The sequence below is a fragment of the Ictidomys tridecemlineatus genome, chromosome 5 (assembly GCF_052094955.1).
Source record: "Ictidomys tridecemlineatus isolate mIctTri1 chromosome 5, mIctTri1.hap1, whole genome shotgun sequence".
NCBI lineage: Eukaryota > Metazoa > Chordata > Mammalia > Rodentia > Sciuridae > Ictidomys > Ictidomys tridecemlineatus.
Window position 1 is genome coordinate 101,720,760 of NC_135481.1, and position 22,862 is coordinate 101,743,621.

At 37.0% G+C, this 22,862-nt stretch overlaps 1 protein-coding gene across 43 annotated transcripts in view; it reads left to right on the plus strand.

The window, feature by feature from the left end:
- The window catches only part of Nrxn3 (neurexin 3), a 1,549,271-nt gene that overhangs the window by 1,375,783 nt on the left and 150,626 nt on the right, over positions 1 to 22,862 (plus strand). The gene's annotated exons all lie outside the window — the stretch shown is intronic.

The following is a 22,862-nucleotide window of genomic DNA, read 5'->3' on the forward strand; positions in this document are numbered from 1 at the left end:
CTGAATCAAGGGCAACGGGAGAAAAGGTTGCCTCCTTTAAAGGGATCATCCAAATAATCCCTTAGCTTTTCCTCTCATCTCTCACTTTTCCTAGGAAGAGCCCTGAGCCCTGGTCATAAAGGTGCAAGGGCCCTTAACTTCACAGTTGCATTGTTACCAGGTAGAGGGATGAAAAAAAAAATAGCAAAGAATGTTGTGCTCCCCACACCATGTCTACCTCTCTATCCTGCACTTTGAATCTCCTCAATTCCTGTTTTCCTCTTATACTCCCTATGCACTGAGACAGGCACATCAACAAAGACCCTAGAAGCACATTTCTAGAAGTCTAAGAGCTAGCTAACTAATAATTATCAGATTTGAGACAAATACTCAGAGTAAATACATCTACTCTCATAGCCCAAGACGTTTGGATGGCTTGAAATCCATGATGGTGTTTTTATGCCTGAATCATCATTAATTTTTATTAAAAGCCAATCAGAAGTATCTGTGTTGTTAGGTTGTTCCCTAATATACAGAGTCTCCCTCTATGTGGTTTAAGAATTAGAAGAGCCAGGGTCCCCAAGGGATTGGAGCAAAATGTCCATGCTACCCATTCATCTGCTATCTCAGTTTTCAAAAAAGCTGTCAGCTCAGTCATCGCTGGGGGCCTGTCAGCAATGCTTAGACTAAGGCACCCCAAAGACCTCATGAGGTTATCTTTGAACACTTAGAGCGAGCCAGAGGTGTTCGCAGTTACCATGGATTCTTATCATCATCCAAATTCACTGGACATTAATAGACTTGATTTTTAAATGCTTCTTGCTTAAACCCTGGGGGAATTGGTGGGGGTCAGTGAGAGAAACCAAAATAGCCTGAGCTCTTAAAAGCTGTTCATTTGCTCATAGGAAAAATCAATCTCTCTCTCCATGTATATTATCATTGGCCTTAAAATTGCTGCTGGAGGGTTTGTTTTGTTTCCATTAGGAATTTCAAAGATTTCTAAATTGATGTTAAACACTTGCCCTGAGCCAATAGAGAATCCACCAGTTTGCTGCCAGCAATGAGAAGGCTGTTTAATGGTCATTTTAAAGACAGAGATAGGTAAGGAAACCAGTGACCCTTTCCGTGCACCTCTCTTTGTGTCTTTAGTTCCAAATTATGGGTTGCTTCCTGTATGTTTTCAAAGCAGAGTAAACCTTTCTTTGATGGCATTGCTTTCTCCTGAAAACTATTATTATCATTGTAACTGTTATTTAGTAATAACCTATATCATTATTTCAGGACAGGGGACAGTATGGCAGTTATATAAGTGTGGGCCTTGGAGTCAACTGACGCCCTGGGAACTTGGCTTCATCAGTTGTGTCTAGGCGGTAGGATTAAGACCTTGAAATACCCTAAACACTGAAATATTTGGTCCCTCTCCCCGACATAGATGCAAAATGCAACACTAAACCATGAGTGTAAGAGTTTCTAAGAGTTTGATGGTTCTTCTCTAAATTGCTATAAAAATTTAAGAATATATCAGATTCTTTCTTCTGAGAGTCCCTTTTATGTGTCTTTCTATTTTGTTAGTTCTCTAAGTGCTTATTCTTATTTGGTGATCTAGTTCCAAACCTTACATAAGTTATTGAACCTACCTGAACCTCTGATTCTGCATCTGGAAAATGGGGAAATGAGAATTCTCTTTGGAGTTAAAGTTAAGATTAATTGAGATGGGCACTTGTGAACTGCTCAACAGAATACTGGGCAATTAAGTCAGTACTCAATGTTAGCCATGAAGACTACCAAGCATCGTGGTGGCATTTGAAATTATGACATATACACTTACGCATATCATTTCACTTTGACTCTTATGGTCTGCAAGTTGAGTAAAGTAGATATGTTTAATTCTCCATCTCAAAACAGAGACAGGGAGATGATAATCCTTTCCTGAGATCACATAGGAAATGAGGGACAGAACAAGACCAGATTCCATTCCCAATTCGGCAAAATTTTCACTATTGCTTTCATTGCAAATTGCAGGGTGTAGAAATGAGCATCTTTCTTCTTGTGACATCTTAAATTCATTTCTCTTTATTTCAAAGTGTTGTATTTCAAAGGTAAATTTCCAGTGACCACAAAAAAGTGGCTGTTATGAGATGTGGAATAGAAAATTCTCATTTAAGAAAAAAAAAAGTTCTTTTGACTCCACTGATTCTAGGCTGTCCTGAAGCCATTCTTGATTTTGTTGCCTCTCATGAAAAGCAGTAACCCTATGCTAGGTTGAGTGCAAAAAAACTTTTGAGTTTTATGTTCTATTTTGCCAAGACTTCCTGGGAATGGTTCACCATTATGGTCTTAGCTTATTTTCTCTCCTGCCTGATTGAAAGGATCTACTTAACTAAACTTAGAGTACCATTAAAATAATCTGGAAAAGTTTAATTTGTTTGCTTTAAATTCTGAGACAAAAATGGCCTCTGTATCTGGACATCAAAGTATAAAGCCACCAACTTATATAGGCAATCTTGATACATATTCTGAAAAAAAAAGATATATCTTCTTTTTCCAAACCATTGTTTTATTGATAATAGTGAACCATTAGGAGCTATAAAGAGTAGCTCTGTCTTGCTACTCATCTATCGCTAATGTTTAAATGGTAAAGAGATATGGAGTAGCTCCTACAAAATATTCAGTTAAGTTGTCTCGTTTTGAAGGGAACTGTTCTTACTCACCAGGGCTGAATGTGTCAACCGTGCACCAGGATGAATGGGTCAACTCTCAGATCTTCTCATGGGCATTTATAGGATTTTATGTGGTTCTACTGAAACATCCCACTGTGAAATATTTAGAACCCAGCTGGGCACAGGGCTTGTAGCACTGGCACTTTTTGAATCAGTAAGGATCCAAAATGGAAATAGTTCTATTGCAATTGGAATCTTATATCACTTAATTCTGGGAGATAGAACTCAAAAGCAACTTCTTTCTTTGAACCTGAAAATAGAAAGACTAAGGAACAGGAGAGGAAATGAAAGAAGAAACAGCCCAGAGCTATCGTCCAGGCACTGACAAATGTTCCTTATAAAGCCTCTGATTGCTGTCTCTGTACAATGCCATGGTGAGGACAAGGGAGGGGAGGTGAAAGGTGAGTTGAGCATGAGGAATTAATTTTAGCCACAGCTCTGGGCCCCCTGGGAGGCTGAGCTGACTGGGATTGTTCAAGATCCTTTCTTTGCTGTGAGCAGGTGGCAGGTTATGCTGCCAGGGCTGTGAGAACCCTGAGCATTGTGCAAAAAGGGCTTTTCAGGTCAGAGCCAAGCTTCCTAGGAGTTGAGGACTGATAAGCATCTCAGTGTGTGGGGCTTCCATCTTCCCATATTAGGAGATGCTAAGGAGAGCAAAGCCTGACTTTCCCTTGTTATTGTATACCAACTCGGTTGAAGTCACCTTGACTGAATTTCTCTTCAACAGTGTATTACTTCCCTGTCTTTATCACAAGATACCTGAGGCAATTAACTAATAAAGAGAGAAGGTTTATTTTGGCTCACAGTTCTGGAGGTTACAAACAATACCTGAAGCAATTAAGTTATACCTGTAGCAATTAACTGATAAAAATGAAAAGTTTATTTTGGCTCAGTTTTGGGGGGCTCCAATCTAAGACTGAAGATTCCATTTGCTTTGAGCTTCCAGTGAGGGCAGCATATGGTGGCAGGAGTGTATGGTGGAGCAAACTGCTCACCTCATTAGTCAGAAAGTCTTCCACATTAGCCAGGAAGCAGAAAGGAAGAAGAGATGAGTGTTCCCCAGTCCCCTTTGAGGATACAACCCCAGTGACCTAAGGGCCCCCCATAACTTCCCATAAGATCTGCCTCCTAATAATCCACAATACTTTCCAAGAGCATCACCCTGGGGACCAAGCCTCTAACACATGGACATTTGAGTGACTCACCCAAACCATAGCAGTCTCTGAGAAGCTCAATGAATTGCCCAGTATCACATAATTTAAGGGGCAAAGCCAAGATTCATGTTCTGATCCTCACCCTGCAGCACTTCAAACTCTCTGTCCCATTTCTGTTTCTAAGTCATTATTTTCTTGTTTACAGCACTTTTTTTTCCCCCTCAAAAATATTTTCAAACAGAAATCAATGTCTGGACTGGTTTAATTTGTAGGATTTTTTAAACTTAGTATTATTGACATTTTGGGCTGGACAATTCTGTGCTGAGTATATGGCAGGGATTGGATGGGGGATTGTTCTATATATTGTAGGGTATTTATCAGTATTCCTGGCATTCACCAGTTAGATGCCAGTACTATATATCTACAGATATCATGTGACTTTTAGTAGAGGCAAAAATCACTAATAGATGAGAACCACTCAATTAACTAGAGTACTCCCAAGTACTTTATTTCAAATTTTTATCATCCTTTCAAAGTCTAGAACACACTCTTGGAGACAAGAGAACCTCTTTTTTTTTCTTTGCCCATATTTCATCTCATCCTAGATTACTGAGACTTTGAAGGGTTAAAAGCAAGTATCTGTACTTGACATGATACTAAAATTTCTGAGCCCTTAGGTTTTCATTAATTCCTAACCAGGAGATTTTCCATCTTTGCCAACAAACATTTGAGGCATTGCCAGATTTGAAGCTTGCATTAAAACAAACCTATATACCTGCTCATTCATCCGTTCAAAACTAGTGTAGCTTTCAGTTCAACAGGGGGAAAAATAGATAGTGGAGCCTGCAAAGAGAATAAGAAGTAACAATACAATCAAGAGGAAAAGGCACGTTTGAAACCAGGTTCAAGATAGCAAAGATATAGCAGCAACTAGAGAAAGGCTCCCTTAATGAATGTGTTTGAACATTCCTAGGAACACTTTAAAACCATCTTAGAAATAAGTTCCTCAAACATTCAGTACATCAATGAATCAATCAAACAAATGCATTCTGAATAGTTGCACTGCAAAACAGTCATTCTTTACATTCTGTCAGAAATGAATTAGGATTCACAAATAAGTGAGTTTCTTTTTTCAAGGGACTTCCACATACTGCAGTTAAAAAAATTGGTGAAAAATTATAAAATATATATGTTAAGCAATGCTCTTCAACCTGGCTGCAAATGAGAATCCCCTGGAAACCTTAATAACTTCCAGTGCTCAGGTTCCAATTTAAGGGGCCTGGGGTGTGGTCCATAGATGAGCAGCACAGGGGACACTTCTAACTACTAATCAGAATCTGCATTTTAACAAGATCCCCAGGTGCTACATATACACACAAAATTTTGGAAGCACAGGCCTAAGCATTGGTTTTCAAAGAGCTCCCAGAGTGATTCTTTATGCATCTAAGTTTGAGAATCACTAATATTTAGAAAGTTAAATATATCTTGTTTTCCTTTTTTCAGACTGACTATTGGTGCTGTTCACAATAGTAGCCACTAACCATATGTAGCTACTGAGCATTTGCAATGTGCTGGTGTTACTGAGGCTCTGAATTTGTTGTTGTTGTTGGTGGTGGTGGTGGTGTTTTATTTTGCAATAATTAGGCCCTGAGCACAGAAGACTTTCAATGCACTTTCTCATTAGATACTCAGCAATACTATGGTGGCTCTTATTGAACAGTATAGGACTAGAATATGGCATCTTTTATTTTCTTTTACCTGTCTTCTATCAAATAAATTCTTTACTTATATCATTGATATATTTATTAGTATTTGCCCTCATGCATTCATATAATGAGTTTTGTTATTATACAACCTTATGGATAATAACTTTACCCTATCACTTACTCACTTCAATAAGTTCCTGTTGTTGAGAAGTTTCTCTATTCTTCAATCTCTATGGTCATGTCTTGCATTTTGTCTCATTAAAAACAAGTGAAGACTTAGATTGACATTTAATATAGGAAAAGATTGTTTTTCTAAGTACTGGCTGGAGATATATTTCCTAAATAGAAGTGACAATCTATCCTTTTGTAAGCTATATTTGTATGCTCTGACAACATAGCTATGGCACAAATCCATCGGCAGGCTTGACCCTCAAAGACCTGTTATTTTATCTATAAAATGGGGATTAGGATCATAGGTCTGCCTCAGAAGGCAGGCAGCTCTTTGAAAAACATAGAGCATTACATAAATGATAATCATACTTGGCAGGTGTTTTATCAGGATGATTTGTCACCTGGATACATTTTGGACTCACTTTTCTCTTGAAAAGATTTTCTACACCAAGGTTTCCTCCTGGAAGGGGAGAATGCAAGACAAAAAGAGAGCTCCCATCTCCCATCATCCTTCCTCCACAATTCCAGAATCATAGAAAGGATTCTAAAATGAGGAACATGTGCATTGAATGAACACTTTACCCCATAGGTCCCAAAAGTGGCAGATAAAGATACCCACCTCCTCTCAGCCAAACTCACCCAAGCAGGTATGGCCACCATTTTTTGAGCATTTCCAAACACTCTCATTTTGTGGACAACATCCTCTGTGGCCTTGAAATATCCTTAAGCTCGAGGTTGGTTTTATTCAAAAAAGTTTAGGCTGAGCCGGATTTAGGATTAGTTTGCCACAACCTAAGACCACCTAACTTGAGAGCCCTAGATTTTAATTGTGTCCTTAGATTTTTTTTTCGATACTTGAAACAGGGGCATATCCCCAAAATTCTGTCTATAACTAAAGTCTTGGCAATTTAGAATTTTTTCTCTAAATTTAAATCCTACAATTTTTCTCTCAGACTAAATGTCTAATTTTTTTACCCCAAATCTAAAAGTTAGCAATTCCCTGGGTATTCACAGACATTTGTGTTTATCCATATCATGGGTGAGCCATTTTGGGATTTGGGTGGTGTCTTTCCTTTCACCATCCCATTATGCCTCCTAGCACCATATCTAAGCAGACAGGAAGAGCTTTATTAAATGAAAGTTCATTTTACTGTTTAATGTTCCTGCTTGGGGGATTGAAAGTGGAGAGAGGGTGCTTAGCAATTTTTTTTCTTTAATTTTTGTTTTATCAGGCAAAACTCCTTTCTCTTCTGCGAATTCCCAGCCACAAGATAAATAGCCTTGTGTCTTACAAGTTAAATACAATTACCACTATCAAACCTAGAGCTTTACTTTTCCTGTAAATGTCCCTTAGAAGCTGATAAGCATTTCAAGGCAAACTCTGGGCTTCTGGCTAATGCTAAAATTAAACACAATCACCCTGAAGATAAAAAGACTGACTAGAAAAAGAAGTGTATGTGTGTGTGTGTGTGTGTGTGTGTGTGTGTGTGTGTGTGTGTGTGTGTTATATAGAATACTGGTATTTACATATAAATAAAACCACCCTATGGTTGAAAAGAACACTTGGGATTGGAGGAGAGTGAATTTATGAACACTGGGCACATGAAACTTCCCCTAAGATATTAAGCTAATACACAACTCAAGATTATATATAAAGGAATTAAATAGCACACACATAGGGGCTTTACAATAATGAAGATTTACATTAGATAGCATGATAGCAATTATAATAACTACAGACATTATTTATCTATAATTTATTTGTGACCAGGGCAGTGCTTTTGGCTCAATGGGTTGCTAAGCAAAAGAATAATTTTGCTGCAAACTTCTGTAGGACTTTTTATGATACACACCTTCTCCTGGGTCCTGGTTTATGTTCTCTACATTTTTAGTAGATTACCTTGGGATTTAGAGGGGAAGGTAGACTTTTACAAATTGAAAGGCACATGGTATTTATTTAGCCACAAGCTAAATATTATAAATATTATAGTCTAGGGACTCAGTGAAATGAGTAATGAGAAATTTGAGGGCCACTTCCAGGTACTACTTAGCTAGAAATGAAAGAAAAAGAATTTCTTAATTTCCATCTGTAATGCATAGATTTCATTAAATCACATTCTTGGAATAATATGTTCAAGATTAGAAATGCAGTGTAGTCACACTCTATGCGATTTTAAAATTACACTCATTTGAAATAGTGTGACATAAAAATATTAATAACATCTCACTCTATGTGAGCCATCTGTAATAACACAGACTCTTCTGAATTCGAACAATCATAAAATATTACATACTTCTAAAGCTGTGCTAGTGAATTATAAGTTTTGTTCACCCTATTGTCACAGGGAAGCTCTAGTTTAAGTAGTAAGTAAAAATTCTGGTCTGTAGAGTTTGTCTTTAATTATGAAACTTTGGTTATCCCAACCATCAAATGATTACCCTTTACTATTTTTTTTCCCTGTGGCCCAGAGTTGACTAAATACCAAGAGTCCCAATACAGTTTAAGAGCACAGTTTTATTTATAGGAAAAGTTTTCAAGTTTTATTCTCCTCCATGAAGCTTTGCACAAGGTTTCAGGTTCCCTCTAGTTATTTACAATCTAAAAAGAACATTGAGTTTCTTAGATAAAAGTGCCACATAAATATCCAATAATAATTATATATATTCACATACAGTATGTCATTTATAATTCCATAAAGCAGAGAAGGTAATGAATGGTGCTCTATACTGTAAATCACTCAATCGATTGTAATCATATTGCAGCTCATCTCAGAGAGATAAAGACCTTCCACTCCTCTAAAATCCTTGTCAATACCCCAGCAGGCTCAAGAGAGGGGAAAGAAGGTCAGAAGAGGAAGGAGGGAATGAGTCAAGGACAAAGAGGCACATTTAACCTTCAGTGCCTGGAGTTAATGTGAATTGAATTGGATTCTTCATAATATTTACAGTTTGCTGTAGGAGATGCATTTGTTTTTCATACAGTATTTTACAGCCTTCCAGGATTCCCTGATGCTCTGTGTTGGCCTGGATGATGAAATTTGCCAAATGACAAATACAGTATTGCATAAGAAGTCTTAAAGTTAGAGATACAGATAGAAAATGGTGAAGCTTATACCAAACTATAGAAATGAGTCAATAATGTGCTATAAAAATTTATACTTCACTTTCAAACAGCAAAAGCATGCAAAAATATTCCCCCTAACTGTGTTACCTTTAATGTAAAAAAAAAAAATTGTTTCTAGTTTCCTATCCTTATCAATGGGGTGGTTTTGGGTAGAGCTATCTCATTCATTATACATTATACACTCATTCATTCACTGTTCAACACATATTTATTCAATATCTAGTTTACATGTGGATCTGAGCTAGGTGATGTGTATTTGGTGAGAAATAATGACAATTCCTGCCTTCAAGGATCTTCTGTTGTCATAGAAGATAAATACAATTACAAAAGCAGGGCTAATTTCAATGCCTAAATTTTATTTATCAGTTATTAAATGTCAGTAGATGTCCTGAGTTTTGTATTAAGTCTTCATGATAACCCTGAGGGGTAGATACTACTTTTGTCATTATCTTATAAATAGGGATGTGGAGGCTTATAAGATTAGTTAACTCTCCCAGGATCAAGAGCCAGTCCATGAAGACCATGAAGTCAAGCTGAGTGTCTTGGAAGGTAAACCCAGGCTCCTATGCACCAAACTATCTTATTCTTGCAATTCCATATAGTGAAAAAAGGTGCTATTATTGGGGTGAGATCTGGGTTCAATGGAAGTCACACAAAAGTGCCTGATGGTGCCTGGGAACAAGAGAGTGGTGAGCACAGGATGGAATTTAGACTGTGACCTTGGGTTGTCTGAACAATATTAATGAGTTCTGTTCCCGTTCTTAGGCATACACACATATAAACTGTAACAAGACAATCCACACTTTTCACACTGAAAGAACTAATGAACTAGTGTTTTGTTGTTGTTTTTAATTTTTGACTTATTGAGGTACAATGTATAAGTCAAAAACCTCTGTACCTATTTAATGTATACAAACTGATGAGTGCAGGAATATGCATACACCCATATTACCATCACCACATTTAATATAATAAACACATCTGTCATTCATGGTTTCACTTAGTGCAGTTTCCCCAGACAGATGAGTAAACTGAGGGTCAGAGAAGTTGAGCACATTTGCTGCTGTCCCCACTCCAGCAAGTGTCAGATCTGGTATTCCACAAAAGTTTGTTTGTCCCCAAACCCCAATTCTTCCTTACTCTACCCTTCCAACTGACTTGGTCTCGGAGCACTCCAGTTTGCAGTATATATACAGCTCAGATTCATTTGGTGACAGATATAAATTCACATGCAAATTTACTATTGTTTCCCACATCCCAGGGCATGCCTGACACTCTGCAATCCCCTTATTAAACTTTTACTAGAAATGTACTTCTGCCCAATGCACAATTGCCAGCCTCAATGTTTAATTAAACTAGATTTGTTTTCATTTTAATCACATTATAGAGATGTGTTTTTTCTTAGAGTTCAGTGTTGAAGTCTTCATTACAAATGCCTACAAGTGGCAGAGAGAAGAATGAAGAGAGGGCTGAAAGTCTATACTTGAACAAAGGATTTTAGGGGAGTGATATTAACAGTAGATAATGCTGATATAGTACTTTACTTATTTTTGAATACTCACAGCATGTGGACTGAAATTTTATTCCCATTTTAGAGATATAAAAAATAAGTCTCAGAGATATTAAGTAACATACTCCCATGTCACACAGCTAGTGATAGGAATGAGCTAGATGTGAATAGAGGCAAGGAGACCTTGAGACTTATATAAGAGATCTGGAAACAATAAATTTTGTAGGTTTTGAAAATCTATATTTAATTATAAATATTGTATTTGTACATTATATTTATGACTACTTTATACATATTTATATATATAAATATATATAAATATAATATATATAAATATGTAAGCCTGTTCATATTATATATATATATATATAATATATATATCTCATTACAGGCTTTGCAAGGTCTTTGCTGAAATGATCTGGCCCTGCTATTGTAGAGCAAAAGCAATCACGAACAATATATAAATGAATTTGAATACATGCAACCAGATTCTTATAACACTTGGTTTGCAAAAACAGGAGGTTTTGATGCGCTTAGTAACCTCGGACTGACATCATGGATATTTTGAAGCCTATAGCTCTGTCTTTACTAATCCATGAGCTTTGTCTTGTGGCTTGTTGTGTCTCTGGTTAGAATGAAAGGAACAAGATAATCTGTAAGTGAGCCAAGCACAGTGGTACATGCCTGTAATCCCAGAAAACTCTGTAGACCAAGGCTGGAGGATCACAAGGCCAGTCTCAGCAATTGCCTGAGGCCTTAAACAACCTAGCAAGATCCTGTCTCAGATAAAATGAAATGAATGAATGATTGAATAAATAAATAAATAAATAAATAAATAGGGCTGGGGATGTTTCTCAGTGGTAAAGTGCCCCTGGGTTCAATCCCTAGTAGGGGAGGGGGAGGGGGAGGAGGAGGAGAGGGGGAGGAGGAGAGGGAGGGGGAGGGAAAGAGAGAATATATCTGTAAGTGGATGAGTTAAGTCCCCAGAAACACTGAGAATAGTATTACGATGTAGAGTGACACAGAATCACTAGTGAGGTTAATTCAGAGTAGAGAAATGGAAGAATACATAAGCAACACAGCAATACATTCACCTTTTCTTAAAAATAGCAAACAGACAAGAAACCCAGCCAAATACCACCTTGCTATCTCAATTCCAAAGGCAGACCCCTTTCTATCTTCTTGTATGTTATGCAGTATTTTGCTTAGTGCAAAGTTTGAAGATGATGAACAGAAAACACTACTTCTCCAGTTCTGTTAATTCTACTTAGCAACTGTAAGCTGTGATATACTTTCCTCCCTTTGTCCCCAGAGAAGTTGCATCCTTTTCTTTTGAATTCTCAGGTTTTTTATGAGCTACTGACTTAGCTGCCCTAGCCTATCATCTATAGCCCTCTGCAGAAAGGTGTCAGTTGACACCTAGCATTTATCTTTCCTCCTACCCCCCTCCCTGATGGGTCCATCTTCTAAGTCCCAGAGAAAATGGCCTTCATTTTCTCAGCACTGGTTGCATCTCTCCTCCTGAGGAGAGCTTCCTGTTTGACCTTCTGCTCCATTTCTGGCCACTGATCTGCTGTGATGAGGGAGGACTTTCCTTAGATATGGCTCGACCTACTTCTTGTCACAGACTTTTACAGTTTTCAGATTCTGATCCCCTGTTATTAAAGGAACAAGAGCCCAGAGAATTTTTATAGATGTGTATATGTACACACACTCATGCACATGTTTAAAATAAACTTCTAAAACTCTTTTTGATCTACATCTTCCTATCCCTGGTAACCACCATTTTAGTTTGTTTCTAGATATTTGACTTTTATTTAGACTCCACGTTCAAGGGAAATCATGCAGTATTTTATTTCTGTACAAAATTATAATTATGAAACATGACTAAGTCTAGAGACCTGATATACAATAGGAGCACAATAGTTAATTGTAAATTATTACATATTTGTAAGTTGCCAATAAAGTATACTTTAGACTTTTAGTGACCTTAAAAAAGAAAGGTCACTATATGAGATAATGAATATTATTTTGCTTGACTGTAATAATTTTGTTTCATTTTTATATTTTTATTCAAGATAAGTACATTGAAACATTATGTATATATCTTAAATATGATGCAATAAATGTTTAAAGAATAAATATTCAAATCAAGGCACACTGGGTTTTAGTTATAGGATATGCATCTCTTCACATTTTTCCCATATTAATATTAACAGCAATAAATTATCAATAAAAAATAAAGTTCTCAGTACCAAAATTAAAAAAAAAATACCAACTCCTTATAATGCAAACAGAGTGGTGACACTTTTGCTTTAATCCTTTATTTTAAAAGGAATAAAATATAATTGACACTTAGTAAGTGTTAAAAACTGCACAAAAGTACTGAGATTATAGGAAACTTGTGACTTCATTGCCTGCCTGTTCATGATAATACATGCCAAGATAAAGTGCATCCTTAAGGGCATTGACCGTAAATAAGCTAATTTTTCCAGCAATAGGAAAATGTCAACTGTTTTGCTATTGGTAACTTTTTAAGGTTTTACTGGAAAAAATATGTTTTGTCAAAACAATTAAATCTTACTTTATTAAAATATGTTTACATTGGTGAAATGATTTTCTGTTGGTCTAAACTTGAGAATTTCCCAATGCACCTATATAAAATGATAAAAGGGAAGAAGATTTATTCATCCATGAAAGTTAGAAAAAAATATAAATCTAACATAAACAAAAATGTAAAATAAAAGTAAATCTAAAATAATCTTGAAAGACCCCCCGTCCAATGAAAGACCCCCGTATCCCTGTCCAAGGAGAATCACACGAAACACTGGCTGCAAAAGCAAGAGGTTGGTTTATTGGGACACAGGCGCCTGCGGGTGCCCAGCAGAACCTCAGCCGGTGAACTGGCACACCGGACTTGGGGATACAGAGATTTTTATAGGGTTTGGGACAGGTTTCGCGCGCGCAGGAAGCAACAGGTTTCTTATTGGTTTGTTTAAATCTAGCATATAGGCCACCTAGGGGGTACAAGTCTGCATTCCAAAAACCACAGGTCTGCATTCTATTCTTTCTGTTCCTGCTTATCTGTTCCGGTTTATTCATTTATGCCTCAGGATGCAGGTGCTCTGTTCTTCAACCGGTTGTCCGGAGAGCATGCCTGGCGCCTGAACCTGTTTATGGCGTGCCTGGTATCTTGGTTTCATATCTTGGCCTTAGGTAACTGGGCTGACTGGGCTAGGGTCTTTCAATCTCAGACAGCCAATGCTTAGAAATACTTATTACTTCCATTTTTAACATGTATAAAACTGTTGTGAGTTGCTATTTCAAACAAAATAGGAATTCATATAAGTGAAGTACAAACGGAAATAGAACTAAAATGCTTTTAGACTTTCAAAATGAATGGCTGATTTTTTTTTTTTTAACTACATTTTCTTTGTGGAGAGGGTGGTACCAGATCTCTAGAATAGATAAAAATGAAGACAATCCCTAGAAAAGAAAATGTGGTTCTCAGGTAGTAATTGAGCTTTCCTGACAGAAGTAAACCAAGTGAAATCTAAGAGCCTTGCCTCATTTTGTGACTTTCTCCCACCAAGACCCAGAAGAATTTTGCACTCCCAAGTAAGATTCGTAAGGGGAATTTTGAAATACTCTGAATAGATCTGTTCTGGACTGATCAGAACTGAGCAAGGTGTGATGCCAGTACATTAATTGGGAATCCTAACCAACCCTGCTTCCAAATCTTTATGGACAACTCTCTAGTCTTATTTTTACTCTCAAAGATTCATCTGAATCATTGTTTCAGCTCACTTTTCTAGTGGTCTGCTTGGAAAGAGAGTGGTTATAGAAGTTTCTGATTAACATGTAATTGAATTTTGCAGCATTCCAGCTCATTCTATGGATGGGCAATTATATAACTGTATCTTTCTGTCAGGTTACAGTTGCTCAACTGTTCTGGTCAGATACTACAACCAACATAAGTGCATTTTGAGCTCTCCTGCTTTGAGTTTTTTGCTTCTTGCTGCTCGCCATCCCTCCTGTTCCAACACCCCTACTCCCACTGGTCCCTGCAGCTACTTATAACAAGCAAATTGTTGACTAAAGGGACCAAGAATTTGCGCAATAATTGTGTACTTTGAAACCTCACTGCCATTGGGAAGCACAGAAGCAACTGAACACCCAGTTGACACCGCCAGCCTTGAGTGACTTGATTTGCCCACTCAAGTTCATGCTCTATCTATTGATGCACCACCAGCCTCTAGAGTAAGAAGCAGTCCTAGTATCTGCTTTCCTTTGTTTATATAAACTGGTCAGTTTGGTCACTAAAAGTATTTGTGAAGAAGCATCCATCTCTAGACCTCCCTGTGCTAGAAATGGAATAATAGGGTTTGAGCCTTTACTTATTTAGAGGAGGTTTAAATCCAACAAGTTAAGAAAGGAGGAAATCGAAATATCTCTTCACTACTTATTGTATCTTTCTGAGTCATACCCCAAAGTAAATCTTCAACTCACATCCTTGGGTTTTGGTTAGGTGGGAAATTTCCAGACTTATTCAGCCGTCCACACCCTTGTGAAGATTTCAATGGGATTTAAATAAAACACCCCCTCTAATATCAGAAATTGAAGCATAAAACCAAGAAAATTGCAAACTCACCTCTCACCTGGCTCATCTTCTCCTAATTACACCCTAAACCCACTAAGAGTGAATGTAAGTGCTTTTTGACAAGACGGCAATGGTACATCAATAGATACAGCATGAACTTGAGTGGGCAAATCAAGTCACTCAAAAGCCTTCTTTTAATGTCTTGGATCATTACCACAAAGATAAAAGCAGGTTTCTGAAGGAGTGAAATTCAAAGGAACCTCGTAATTAGAATGGTGAAGATACTGGGTCATCTGGTCCACTCCCCTGGTTGGTTCAGAAATATTGTACAATATAGATTAGTCTAATTGTATTAGTCTAATTTGAAATGTTACAGATGATAAAATTCATCTTTCTTCCACCAAGAGAATAGATCTTTCTGATTTCTCTCTCTCTCTCTCTCTCTCTTTTTTTTTTTTGGCTTTAAAAATAAGTTGTGTTCAATGTCATTTTATCGGTATGTCAGTTGATTCTAAATTCTAAATCATGGATATTTATTTCTTACAATTATCGAGGAGGTACTTCTTATTACAAGGTGAAAAGTCCATGGAGAACATACAAAAGTGTGCTTTGTTTTGAGATATTTATAAAATTTCTCTTTCTATACAGTATACATGCACATATCAATGGGTAAATACAAAACCATTGCATTTGCTTTTGCACATGACAAATGTTCCAAAAGCTTATATTTAAAATAGCCTATAAACTGGTTGTAGTGGCACATTCTTTCAATCCCAGTGACTTAGTAGGAGGCTGAGGTGGGAGAATCAAGTTTGAGACCAGCCTTGGTCATTTACTGAGAGCCTTTTCTCAAAATAAAATGGGCTGAGGATATATTTCAATTATAAAGTACTGGGTTCAATCCTCAATACCAAAATAGATAAATAAATAACCTACAATCTTTAGACCTATTTCTCACATTAATATGATTTCGCATATATATTTAACATAGTGACTAAAAGAAGTGAAAGACTTAACATTTTATTTTTGTGTTTCAAACATGTAGGTTTTCAGAGGCTATAAGAACCTTAGCAGTCCTCTGTACCTTCAAAGATATGTAACTGAATGGTTTGTTGGATTCAAAACTCCTGCATCCCACGGTGGCAATAGTTCTCAACTTCATAAATACTCTTTTTCTTTTTTTTTCCAACGGAGAAAAGGTCCTTTTTATTATATACCTATTATTTGGAAAGATTATTAGATCAATGGAATTGCTACTTTAACTATGTCAGTTAAAGAATTAGGTCCTTAACAGATTTACAGAAATAATAATGCATTGTTACTATTTTATTGTGTCATGAATTATTTGTTTTGTGTTGATAGATGGTTTCAGGACAATTTTTTTTTCATTTGTATTCATAGCACTTAATATATGTTAATATCTGGTGTCCCTGTGTGTTGTGGATCATGGAAGTAGGATGTTAAAAGACTTTTAAAGACTCCGCTCCTAAAATGGTTATAATTTCATAGGAAACAAACAAATAAACATGCCCAGGAGAAGTGATATTCAATGCAGAATAGTGGACTATGCATATCAGATAAATACCTTAACTTTGTGGATAATTTTATATTCATAATTGGCTACTTTCTTAAAAGTTGTTTTCAAGAGATCCTAATATTTAAAAAGCTCTTCTGAATACCACTTTTAAATCATGAACTAATACTTGAGTCATGACATAAACCATGATATACTTGTCACATACATGACAAGTATGTGTCTGAGTTGCCAATCAGAACATTTAGCAGTGTTAATTGTCCTTACATTTTAACCCCTTAATTCCTGGATCTTGATAATTTTTCTCTAAAATCCAGCACTCATTCACATAGTAAAATAATACCAGTCTAATACTAGCTATTAATACTGGAGAAATGACTTTTAAGTTAGTTTATAAGGGTTTCTTTTTGCTAATTCCTAAACTTTACAAAAGGTTGAAGAGATAGTGCCTACAATATAAGTATATATACTATGTAAGTATAGTGTCGTGTATCTTTATATCCTAAGTATAGGTAAGGCTGTCCATGACAAGCTATTTTTCATACCCTGGCAAAACAGAAATTGGTTTGGTTTGGTTTGGGAAGTTAAGTTTAAGGGTGGGTGTGAAGATCATGTTCTCTCAGAAAAAGAGAGGGCAACTCCTTAAGACTCCTCAGGGAGACTTTGTAGAGTGAGAAACCCGTTCTTGGTTGGGTGGGGGTTCCCAATACCACAAGAAGTTCACAATTTGGTCTGTTTTTACTAATCTCTGTCCATCCTCATTCAAATTGTGTTGGGAGGAGGCCAGGTAAGAGGTTCCTTGTGCCCTTGTCGGCTCTTCTTTTTAATACCCTTGAAGTCAACCTCTGCCACTCTTTATCCCCTTTCCTCTCCTAAGTCTAAAACTGGAATCAGAGATGTATCAGTCTTTCTCCATTTCTTTGCCGTTTCCCAATTCCCTCAGCTATACCTTTTTCTTCTCACAGGAAGAACATTATTGTATCTCTTCCCTTGGATTTGACAATTTTCTCCTTAGAAAGAGAAACAGGGTTAAGGATAAGTTGTAGGTACCCAAGTCTCCCTCTCTCTATCCAAGGACCCTTAGAGCTCTTGCCACACAAACTCCTTTGACTCCAGAGACAGCACCAACTCTCACCTCCTGCCAGGACTTTGATGGCCACCCCCATATGAAAGGGGGCACCATTATTGCTCAGTTTCTCCATCCTTCCTAAATTTACTAGATATAATTTATTGTTTGCTTCATATAAAAAAAAAACACACACACTTTAAATTGTTCTTTTTTATGGGCACATATTTCTGTGGTTCACATAGGTGTTTTTTTCTGTCCTGAGCTGGCTTGGGTAGAGCTACCTAATCTGAATAGCTTCATTCACCTTCAGGGGCTCTGCTGAGATAGCTGAGTTGGCTGAGCAAGTTCAAATGGCTGAGTTTTTCTTCTTGTGGAAGAGGAGCCTAGATCAGCCTTCTTTATATGGCAGTCTCAGGCTGTGGCAGCAGGAGACCATTAACACCAATACCTACCGGTACAAAAATGCTGTTCAGCTCTCTGCCCACATCACCCTTTGTTAATATGCCCTGTGCCAAAGGAAGTTTGGCAGTCACCCAGGATCAAGAGGTGGAAAAAGAAGACTCAACCTCTGGTGGGAGAAATGACAGAGACCCACTGCCAAGGGGTGTGCATATCCAGATGGGATTGTAGCTACTTTTCAGCTTAACGCTATAGGAGGAAGGAAAGGCTCTGGTTGGGATAACTCTATTTCCCTCTTCAACTTTCTACTCTCATCCTGAAATTCAGGACTCAAACTGAAGTTGGAAATTAGTGACTTCCACTGAGGAACTGCCTTTTCTTTTGTTTTTGAGCATGGTAGTTTGAAACTTCTCTTGGCTCCTCCTGCCATAACACAAGCCTTTTTTTTTTTTTCATTTTCCTTTTTCCTATTTTTCTCTATGTATCTGATCATTTCACCCAAATTGAATTAAATGCTTTGTAAAAATTAAATATCTATACATATTATCATTGTTTATATTCTCCTTTTTTATTATTAGTTGTTCAAAACATCTATTCTTTATTAACAATAAATCATATTATTTATTAAATTTATTAAGTGAGTATTGGATATGCTCTCCTTTTCTTCTTCCGTTCTTTTTTTTTTTTCTTTCAAACACAGATATGTTTTTAAAACAGTCCTATACTAATTCATACTTCCTCCGGATATTTCTCAGAGCTCAACACATTGTTGTTTATCATTATCCTTTGTTTGTAGTCAGATTTAAGGCCATGCTACAATTCTCACAAACAAATCAATTTGAATTAATTTGCCAAGTAGAGTTAATGAGGCATTGTATGAATTCGAGATTTAACTACTGCTTTCCCTGAGGTCATTTCCTCACTGGGAAAATTTTGATTCTTACACCTTATTGCAATAGTATGTATCTGATCTTTGCATCTCTCACTAAATGATGTGTGTCTACCAATTGGCTTTTTTTTTTTTTTTGAAAAGTCTTGGAAACACCATGCAATCAAACAAGTAGGCATACAGGCAATTCTTCAATTAATACCTTGTGGGCAGAGAATAGTCGTGAAGGTCTGCACTCTCTGATGCTTGCTTATAGGAGTACAATTACTAATGAAGTCCTAAGCTGAAGTTTGAGAAACATCAAATTAGGTTAATTATATTTCTTAGATGAACTTTGTGGTCTCATCAACCTTCTAAAATTGTGGACTTCTCTCAAATTTAAAACTATAAGTTCCAATGAATTCTATTCCCATAAACTACCTTGTGATTCATCAGAAGACAAGAAAACATTTACTAAAGAGGAAACTCAGTGGTTCTGTGAGCTCTCCATTCTCTCCATGCACATCCTTATCCTTCAGGTTATGAGAACTTATGGAATAAAAATAAGTAAAATTTCCACATTCCCCCTCAACAACAAAAGGTGAGGAAATGGTACACAAATTTTTTAAAGAAGCTCAAATTTCTAGGTCTTAGATGGATAACCTTCTAAGATGCTTATGGAACTTAAACTCCAAGCTCTTGTTAATATTCACTGAGAAATAATCAGTATACAAAACCAATTTGGCAAGTATCCTAAATTTTACATAGTATAAAAGGAGAGTTCTCTTATACTTGGGATTTATATTAGAAAAATTCTCAAATGTTTCCTTTGAGAGAAAAAATTGGTGCACACTTAACTATATTCAACAAAGAATCTGGTGATGTCTGAGAACTCACATGGATTCATCAAAATATGTGTTAACAAACTAGTGTAAATTCCCCTTGTGTGAAGAGTTCTATAAATAATCATGTATGCATACTTCATTTCCCCTCAAAGAGTACGATATAAGGAGAGAATGAAGAATCCTAAAGGTGATATGCCATCTGGTTCATCCAGTGAAGTCCACTAGTTACTCTTTCTATTCTTGCATAACAAATTACTCCACCACATTTAGTGGTTGGCATAAATCATAAAAGTCCCACTTATAACTTCACAGCTTCTGTCGGTCAGGATGTGATAGCAGCTTAGTTCACTGGTCCTGCCTCCAGAGGTCTGATGAGTTGTAGTCAGGATATCAGCTGGGGCTATTGTCAGCTCAGGGTTTATCTAGACCTGGGAAATCTGATAGCAATGATGGATGGCTCTTGCAGATGATGACAGGAAGACTCTGCTCCTCTCTGGATTTTATTTTTGACCTCTTCTTTTTGGGCCGTTGTCTTCTCTGGCTCAGATTCTTGTCTTGTGTACAACTTCATATACCTTCTTTATGGTGTGCTCCTACTTTCCTCAGCTTGAGTGGTCCCAGAGAGGCAAAGAAAACATCTCAAGTGCCTTTTGTGACTTATCTGTAAGTCCACATTATGTCACTACTACCATATCCTGTCACTGAGAATCATGTGACTAAGTCCAGCCTACTGTCAAGGTTGGAGGATCAACTCACTCACTCCTCACAAAGAACAGAGAATTCGTAGACATTCTAAGTCTGCACCATAATCTTTATCTTCTGCAAAATGTTTAATTAAAAATATATGATTAGTTAATGTGCTGATGACATAAAGCTAAGAGAGGTAACTCTTTCCAGAAACAAAAAACCTGGAGGTAAACATTTTCTTGGTAGATGAGGCTGTTATAAAACAATAAATAAATAAGTAATACTAGGATCTTATTGAAATCCTGCTTTGAAGTTCAAAAAGCATATTGCACGACTGCCCAATCTTTGGAGGAAGCCATTCAGCTGGAAACTCTCTTGGGTTTTTGTTGGTAATGAGCCAAGAATGTAGCTGTACTATGATGCAGTCATGTGTACAACTGTTGCATACCAGTATATTAGCCAGGCCATAGGTGGGTGGTGCTTGGAAGTGTGATTCTTACTTTTAGATCCTTTGATAATGATGTACAGAAGGCTCTCAACTTATGATAATCTAACTTACATTTATTTGTTGTGCGTTACTTTACAATGGTGTGAAAGTGATAAACATTCAATAGAAAACTTACTTTAAATTTTTCCTGGGCTAGCAATATATAGTATGATAATCTCTCTTGATGAGGAGCAAAGGCAGAATGTGGTAGTTTCCAGTCAGATGCATGATCACAAAAGGAAACACCAAACACTCTCCAGTATAATGTGCTGCTGAGCTATGGTGTTCAGTAGGTTAGGTGTATTAAATGCATTTCTTACTTGTATTTTCAGTTTACAGAAGGCTTATTAGGATGCAAACCCATGTAAAAAAGGAACTTCTGTATTTGTTGGTAGACATGAGATTCAATGTTGGTCTATGCTATAGTTTAGATTTTTGAATGTCCCCCAAAATGCTTATGTATTAAAGATTTGGGCCCCACAGAGTCACTATTGGTAGGTAGTAAGACCTTTAGGAGTTATAGCCTTATAATAGGTTATTAGATCACGGAGGGCATTTCTTGAAGTAGATTGTGGGACTTCAGAACCTTCCTTTCTCCTTCCTCTTTCCTTTTGCTTTTTTGCCTATTGAGGTGAGTGGTTTTGCTTCATCATGTACTTCTGCCATGATTTTCTGCCTAGTCAGAGGCCAAAAAAATGCCTCCACCCTAGCCTTGAACTGGAACCTTTAAAATCATGAGCCCAAATAAACCTTTTCTCTTTTTAAGTTAATTATCTCAGATGTTTTATTATAGAGGCAGAAAGCTGACAAACACAGTTAAAAGACCTGTACTTTATAAGCACCAGAGATTCCATAAGATATAAACAGAAGTATTACTATGGCAAAAGTTAATCGTAACACCACAGATATAAATGGTGGTGTGATTTTCTTATTCATAAGGAAGAAAATATTCACGGGCTGCCCTATGAAATGCCCTTATAAGCCTCCTAACTGCCTTCGGAGTTGTTTGGATGCTGCACTGACTTTTAAAAATCAAATATTCTAGCATTCTGTCTTAAAAACACTAAGTTCAGTGTTCTCTGCTTAAACAGTGAAAACCAAATATGAGAGGAATGAAAGGAGATGGAGAATGGGAGGGAGAAGGTGGGTTGACAGAAATGAAAGAAACCAACAAGACGAAAGTCAAACAGGGAGATCACACGGAGCGAGGACATGCCAGAATGCCGGGATCATGGGAGAGAGTGAGTCCCGAAATAACACTGTGGCTTTTGCAACAAGGAGGAACGAGTGATAAGAGGAAAGGCCCCTGGGGGACTTTTGAAGAGATCATATGTCAAATGGCTGAAAAGAGAGCATGAAAGCTTTAGTTTGAAAAGGAAATTTGGAAATATTTGACACTGAAAATTGGGCGAGGAAGTAGTTTCTGTTGAATTTGCTTTCTTTTTAGTTTAACTCTTCTAAGTCAGGTGCTTTTTCTAACAAAACAATAATCGCATATTGAGAGTTTGTCTGTCGTGGGCTTTCCCACGTGCTTCACATAAAAGTCCTCAGTTTATTCTCTCACAATCCCATGTTGCAGTTATTACGAAACCTATTTTACATATGAAGACACCATAGCTTACAGACACAGCCAAAACACAGATAAACTCAGCGTGTTTGCCAGAAAGTAACCAGACAAAATCCAAACATCAAAATTGCCATGTCACCAGGAATGGTGATGCACGCCTATAAGTCCAGTGACTTGGGAGGCTGAGGCAGGAGGCTCATGAGTTCAAAGCCAGCTTCAACTAAGCCACTCAGAGAGACCCTGTCTCTAATAAAATATAAAAAAAAAAAAAAGGCCTGGGGATGTGGCTCACTGGTTGAGTGCCCCTGGGTTCAATCCTTTGTACCAAAAAAGAAAAAAAAAATCGGCTTGTCTATCAGTGCATATTTGAGATTAATTATAGAAGGAAAAAAAGTGACAATGTTTAAGGAGGCAAAGTAATTACAGTCCTTTTTGTTGTTGT